The 7,454-nt window shown below is 43.0% G+C and overlaps 1 protein-coding gene across 4 annotated transcripts in view; it reads right to left on the bottom strand.

Moving 5' to 3' along the window:
• Positions 1 to 2,673: 2,673 nt before the first annotated feature.
• Positions 2,674 to 7,454, bottom strand: part of FHIT (fragile histidine triad diadenosine triphosphatase) — a 533,324-nt gene continuing 528,543 nt past the window's right edge. For all 4 annotated transcript variants that reach the window (XM_050312890.1, XM_050312891.1, XM_050312893.1 and 1 more), the window contains one exon: positions 2,674 to 2,992. The gene's annotated coding sequence lies outside the window, so the exon portion shown is untranslated. The remainder of the gene's footprint in view (positions 2,993 to 7,454) is intronic.

Here is a 7,454-nt window from a genome sequence, read left to right as displayed (position 1 = left end):
AGAACACTTTCCCTTCTCTCCAACATTAATTAAAAACAAAATACTCTGTTATTTGAGCACAGAGTCAAATGAGATCCTGATACCTGGGGGAGGGTGTATGTGTGCTGGGGGAGGTTAGAAGCAGCACAAAGCCAATTTCTGAAATACCACACGACGTCTTCAAGGAGCTGACACGACCCGTTCCCAGCCCATTGATCTGTCAAAAAACAAGCCCTTTTGAGCTACTGGGGTGGCATCAGCTGTCCCACAGAGAACCAGGAGCTGGTGCATCTGCATCTGGAACAAGAATAATGCTGAATTGCTGAAAGAGAATTAGCAAATATCCTCATGCCTTTGCCAGTGCAAACCAGCACAACTGGTTTGCCAGTGAAAATAGAGACACACAGGCACAGCCCCTGCAGCCCTTTAGAGAACTGCTCACTTCTAAACTCTTAGTAATTGAAAAGGCCTGGGTGTAAGGACAGGGAACAAGAGTCTGAGCTGTGTAAACAGTGAGCACAGTTAGCTCTGTCCTCTTAGGAAGTCACCCCACTTGGACCACTCCACTTGTGCTATGTCCATCTGAGTCCCTGCACAAGCAATTTTTCCCATGTTTTGTGCTGGGAGTGGGGAGCTCAGCACTCTGCAGCATCCCCCCAGCCCAAAGGCAAGCCCTGGGCATGACCCCATGAGGGTGAGCGATTGAGGTTGTAAAGGACAAAGCTGGTTACAAAGGCCATCAGTGCCTTCAGCATAGCATCTCTTCACATTTCCAGCAGCTGCATCTTTGCATACAGCTCCCTGCCTGTGGAAAATTAGTGTAAAGGAATTATATAAATGATCCAGACACCATCCTAAAGGCCCAGGTCTTAGAAAAAGGCGGGGGTTTACTCCACATACTGCTGTCATGTACTTCGTGATCTGCCTTTCCTAATCTCTCCTTATCTCTCACTCCAATCCTTTCTCATGTCCCTCATCTATTGCAAATTCCCTTTTTAAGCTGGAGTGAAGCACATAAATATTTTCATGCTGCATAAATAGGTTGTTTTGTGCATAATGCCACAGGAGGCTTTTTTTAAAAGCAGGACCTTTAGTGCTGTGATAACGGCCTCCTCATTTACACAAATGAAATCTTCCACGGAGCTCAGCACTCATCTCCTCAGCAGCCCCCATGCAAAATGGTTGGCGCGGCGCCCGCTCATCACAGCCTACAGAATTAATACAGAATATTCCATACTTAATAGGAAGCCATTGAGAATCAGGTTTGAAAATACCTTGCAAATGTAACTGATGCTCAGGTTTTTCTTTTCACGCTCCCCAGCAGCACAAGGGTTGTCTTCCTTCTATGTGAAATCACAGCTACTTTAAATACTAAAGTGCAAAAGGAACACCATTTGTGTTGGCCCATTTGCCAGCATCTTTGACCATTCTGTCTGCTCACCTTACCTTCTCTGTCACTTCTTGCTCCCTGACCTTCATTTCCTGTTTATTCAGCCCTTGTTCAGGGTCTGAAAAGTGCAGACACCATCAAAATGGACTTTTCATTTACTCTGTATGGAAAAAGAAATAGTGTTACAATCTGCAGAGTTTTTAAAAGGGCTAATGGAAGATATTGGGGGCCACACTGGGTCACAGTAAATCTTTGAATCAAACTGACTTTTCAGGAGCAATATTTTAACAGCACCACAGTAAAAACCAGAATCAAATGTCAGTGATTGGGTTCTAGTGTTTCTGTTTATATTTAACTAGCATAAAGACTTCAAACTAATGGACTGAATTGCTCTGCAGTGCACAGTAGAGAAATAGTTAAGGAAAATTTTTGGAGTTCATCCACTGTGCATTTTCATAGTTCTCAGGTCAGGTTGCAACCCTCTAGGACAGAGTATCACAGAGCACTTTAATTTGTTCTGGACCCTGACCACACTGTGCTGTCAGGCATGCAAAGCACTGCTGGGCTCTGGTTTGGACCTGACCCTGACCTCCTCAAGCCCTCAGGTAGAGTCTGCACCATATGGCCTCCCTCAGCATGGTTCTTACTGTGAGACATGGCAGCATTTTGTCTTCAATCCTGATTTCAGGGGACACAGAAAGCTTCAGTTGTCACTTTCCTGCAATTCCAGAGGAAGATTATGGATTCTCTTTCCATCCATGTCTTGCAGACTTATTTCTTCTCTCTTCCATCTGTTTGACTTTTTTTCCTTTATTACATATTAGCAATCAACAACTAACCTGTGGTGGGTTTCTTCCTGTGCAGGGCTCCAAACATGGCATTTCTTGCCGAGAGTTCGTTCCACGTGGGTGGCTCCCACTCATGTTGTTTTGTTGCTGCAAGCAGCCATTTGTGTCAGTCTAACCCTAATGAGATTATTATCCCATTAGCAACTTTACATATTAATTGTTTTGCAGAAGTGTTTTGTATCACCTTAAGCTCCAGAAGCCTTGTCACAATGTATTAAAAGAACAGAGAAAAGAAAGATCTTAGGAAGCTTTACATTTCTTGTTATAGAACTCACCTGAGAAAACAGCAGCTCTCCAAGTTTATCTTGGCTAGTCTGTAACAAAGTCTTGGTTTGTGTGAATTGTCATACTGCTAAAAGATCTAATTTTTGTATGAGGTAATAGCCCACATACAGTAATTGAATCAAAAAGCACAACATGGAGTAAACACTTTGTAATGTACCAAAACACAGTAGCTACCTGATTTTGCTAGCACTTTATTTCAATTTAGGCCGAGGGACAATTTAAAAAGACTCATTCCCAAGTACACAATTCAGAAAAATATGAGTTACTACTCAGAGCAATATCTGAACCAGTGCTGTTAGTTGTCTTAGCTGAAATTCAACCCTGATGATATCCAAAGGTCCAATAAAATTTTTCATAGAAGAATCCCACATTTGTTGAACATAATAAAATTTTTGAGCTGCTGCTCCAGGGCCCCTGAGAACTGGAGAATGAAGTCTTTCTTTCTGGGGACTTCCTTATGTCACTGGATGTGTTTCAAACACTTTGTTACCTGAGAAATATCAAACATAAAAGATTGTTACACATAATAGCATCTTTCATCTTTGTTAGTAAGACAAAATGTAAGGCTGTTTATTACTAACGACTTAGGTGCTCATTAGGATGTTCCGACAGGAGACACTGACAGCAACAGGCAAAAGGAAATGTTCAGTGCTAAACCCACACACGGCACATTCCAGCTCCTGTTACAGCCTGTGTGACAGAGAAAGGGGAAAATCCTTGCACACAACTATTTTAAAATTATTTACCAGAGCAATAAAGAGGACCATTTGGTTGAATTTTTATCTGCTTTTACAATAGAGTTCACTTCCAAGTAATACTAATGCCTGCCTTTTACAACGTGCTTTTCCTTCCTAACTCACCGAACACCCTCCAACAGAGGTCAGGATCATTTTACAAAAAGCAAACATGAAGTGAGGCAACCTCTCTGATGTCCCTGAGTAAGACAGCACAGCTCCAGCTCTGTTGACCGCTGCTCATAGGAACAAAGGATTATAAAGGGCATCTTATGTCGTCAAATCCAGCTTCTTACTCTTCAAATCTATTTTCCTATAATAACCTCATGCAAGACTCTTTGGGGCTCATGAACTCTTACATAAGCTCCTTCAAATACTCTTTCAAGACCATCATCTCTTGTATATCCTCATCCAACCTGATCCTGTGGGGGGACTCTGCATAATGCCAAGATATTGCAGTGATTTGGGGCCATCACCCTGAAAATGCCCCCAGTCTCACATGCTGGAGAATGAATGGTGTATTTCTTGCCATTTCTGCTCCGAATTTGTGCCCCTCTTGGTGGTCCATCCTAATAAGAGACCTGTAATAGGTGCCACGACAGACCTAGAAGGTGTTCCTGAAGCAGAGAAATAGAAATGCTGAGAGCCTGACAACTGTAGCAGGTTGCAGCTGTGAAAGCTGCATGTGAAATCCCTGCCCAAGCTCACGGTACAATTGCTATTGCAAGAGCATTAACTGGAGGCTTGCAAGAGCCCCAGGTGCTGACACAAACAGGGCATTTGGGTTTACCCCTGCAACACCTGTCTTTTTGTGTAGAGACTGATGTCCTGGCAAACAACAGAGCCTCCAGTACGCTCAATCCAACACATTTCCAGTGTCCATCACCCCCTTCCTTTCTCAAATAACTACTTACTGGAGGAGTTATTAATGCCTTTCCACCTACACAGCCTAGATACTGACACTCACACAAAGGCAGGTCTCAAGCTTTGAGGTCACGTTGGAGTTGCTGGTTAGAATGTCTCTCTGGGCAGTTCTATTAAGCAGCAGCTACAGCAATAGGATACCACGATACAAACCTTTGCTAATAATTGAGCATGAAATGGGCTTTTGGCTTGGTATCTTCAGTTTTGTACCTTCACTTCAGAATGTGTTTAGAGCTGGCTTCAATACTGGGGGAATTATTTCAGCTTATTAAACACAAAGCTGTTACCCAATTGTTAGACGAGGGCACGGCCCCCGAGCTCTCTGCCCGGGGCTGTGTGTGAGGCTCGGATCCTTGCTGCTGTGGTGGCTGCAATTCCCCAGCCACCCACTTCTTTGTTTGATTGTCTTTTCTCACTGAAACATATGTTTCCTATTCCGATGGCATTTTGAGCAACAGTTTCCATTGTGTGCCCCTCCTGACTGACAGTTTGATGGCAGCCTGTGAATCGCTTGGCACGTGTTTTGTGAATCTGCTTCAAGGAGGGTCTGGCTGCTCAGTAAGTGCATCCTTTGGCAGCTTTGGGGGCAAAAGATTAGCACCATTTTAGCAGAGGTTTGGGTATAAAAGTACTTAACCACAGTTGATATCATCCCTATTTGAAGCTCAGCATTGCCCTGTACCTCTGCTCCTTTATCCCAGGTCCTGGGACACAATGTGCACCAGTTTTGCTTGGCTTTCCCCATTTTCCTCTCACACAACGTGACACACAAAGCCTAATGATGAATCAAGAACTGACAGACTGAAAATATTTGGTATTTGACAGACAGCCCAGTAGGCACTCAGGCTGCTGGACAGGCAGGTTAAGAGAACACGAAGAGAACATTTGGCTCTCTGTCAGCTTCCTTTGCCACCAGTAACCATTTGCTGCTTTGCCTTTGCACTGTACAATCTTGTCTGTGTCTCTGGCCCTGATGTTTCTACTGTAGCTATAATTACAGGATCCAAGCAGTGCTGTACAGAATTCATGTACTCGACAGCTGAATTAAATGGCCACCTATAGGGAAATGAAAGTCCAGAGAAGGAGATGTATAACTTTCAGCACAGCACTACTTACAGCCACAAAACAGAGCCCCAGAATAGGTGTGAGGGGGAATTTATGTCTATGCTGGCCTCCTACAAGAGGAAGATATTTCATTTATAACTCTGGCTAACTCTCTTTTAGCTTTATTTTCGTAAGAAATAATCATATGCTTCAACCAGAAAAATAATCAACCTCGACACTGAGGTGGCTGTGCACTACCACACCACATTTATTTGGGGAAGCCTTTTGCCCTGAGCCTTCCAGTATGGGTATCACTGCTGTACACAGTTGCTGCATCACTTCTGGCTGTTTCTATCTTCCCTTGAAGAGATAATGTAATTCTGGTGTATAAACCTTCTCCTTACTGCAGAGGTGGAGGGTCTGGATGTTTTACACTTCAAAAATATCAGCAAGGGCCAGATTATGTTTATCTGTGGATTTCTGTTGATATTAACTTTCCTTGCATCCCATTGAAATGACAAAGAGATTACTTTATATGTACTTACCGCAGAAAGAAGAGAATTTTGGGTGAAAAAGCATAGACCCTATGATCTGATCCATCTTCTCTTTGCTATTTCCAACTACTTAAAGCATAATGTCACACTGAAATGAACACTCAGAGTGCTGCATTCTCTTTTCCTGACAGATTGTTATGATGTTTTCCAAGGTGACCTTCATAAAACACGTTTCTTTTGAAGCTTATACTTCACTCTCAGGTCATAACAGTTTCACACAGACAAGCAAACCACCAGCTCTTGCTTTCTAATTAATGCTTCTTGGAGGCTTCTGAGTAGGGGATATAATTAATAACACTTAAGTCTGGAGTGCAGAGAAATCTATAGCTGATTACTAGGATGTGTATTTAATTCTGGATTATACACAAACAGCTCCTGAGTGCACCCACGAGCAGCCTAGACCATGCTCTCTGGGAATTCCCCAGGACCAGGTAACACCTTGATTCTAATCCAGTGTAAGCACTCAAAAATATGCCCTGCTTATAAAGTGAGGCTCTGAAATTACTGAGAGGTCTCTGCTTGCTTCATCCTTTCTCCCTGCTCCCAGTCCCCACACCACAGCACGCTGTGTTTTCCATGACTGCATGGTGGCTCTGCTTGCCAACAGGCAGCAACTACTGCAGAAAATACCTCTGACCATGCCTGTGTTGTCACTGTGGTGCCCACCCAAGGGACAACCTGCCCTGTGGTCCACACTGCAGGTACAGCATCTTCTGGGGCAGAGTGTGTTCTCACTGCACAGCATGCGTCCCAGATCCACTCCTGGATCCATTCCAAGGTAAAGCCATTATTTTGTGGGTTTATGTGGTTTTAAGTACCAGAAATAATAGGAGGGCTTTTCTCAAAACAAGCAAAGAAGGGTGTTGCAAGTCATCTTGTCATACTTGCCTAAATTTAAGGAAAGTGATAGGATTTCTCTGGTGTTCACTCTCATGCATGCAGCATGGATTGTCATGCTCCAGAGGCGCTGGAGCAAAATCAGATGCAAGTCAAATTGCCAGTTTCAATTCCCTCTGGTCAGCTGCTACTAACAGTGGTAATTCCCCTGCTGAAGTCAATAGAACAACATCTTTCCACACATGCCGAAATCTTGGTGCAGAACAGGCAGCTGGGAGGCAGGATGAGTGCTCTCAAAGAATGAGTAGAAGAAAAAAAGAATAAAATTTATACTCTCTTGAAAAGCTGAAATGGCTGTATTACCCAAAAACACTGCTGGACTGGGGAAAAGAGGAAGAACTGACATCAGAAATCCTGTAAGAATGTGCAGGACACATTATTTCGAGAGATTTTTACATGAATTTGGCATGTTGAATTACACAAAATATTCAGATGGTTAAGCAATTAAAAGCTATAGAATACTTCTAACTCCAACAGTGCCTGACAACAGAATATCACTGTCAACCTCTTTATGCAAAAAGGGACATTTTGACACTGTACTTAAGACTGACTGTTTTTCTAATGACATAGAAGTCAGTTACACACAAAATAGGAAAACTTCTGCTGAAACTTGTGCAGCCTGGTTCTTCCTTCAGAACCAACAACACAGAGCGAAACTGCCTTTGAAGAGACACATTTTTCACATACTATCTGAAGGTTACTAACTCTTTTAATCTTTAGCCTTTTTGCTGGCGTGTGCAATTTAAAATGCACAAAACAGACTCTCAAAACACCCTGCTATAGATAGTTAGAGAATTCA

This window comes from Myiozetetes cayanensis, unplaced genomic scaffold (genome assembly GCF_022539395.1).
Source record: "Myiozetetes cayanensis isolate MyiCay16 unplaced genomic scaffold, myiCay2020 scf18, whole genome shotgun sequence".
Classification (NCBI taxonomy): domain Eukaryota; kingdom Metazoa; phylum Chordata; class Aves; order Passeriformes; family Tyrannidae; genus Myiozetetes; species Myiozetetes cayanensis.
Note: the sequence above shows the minus strand (reverse complement) of the source record. Positions and strands in the feature narration are given on the sequence as shown.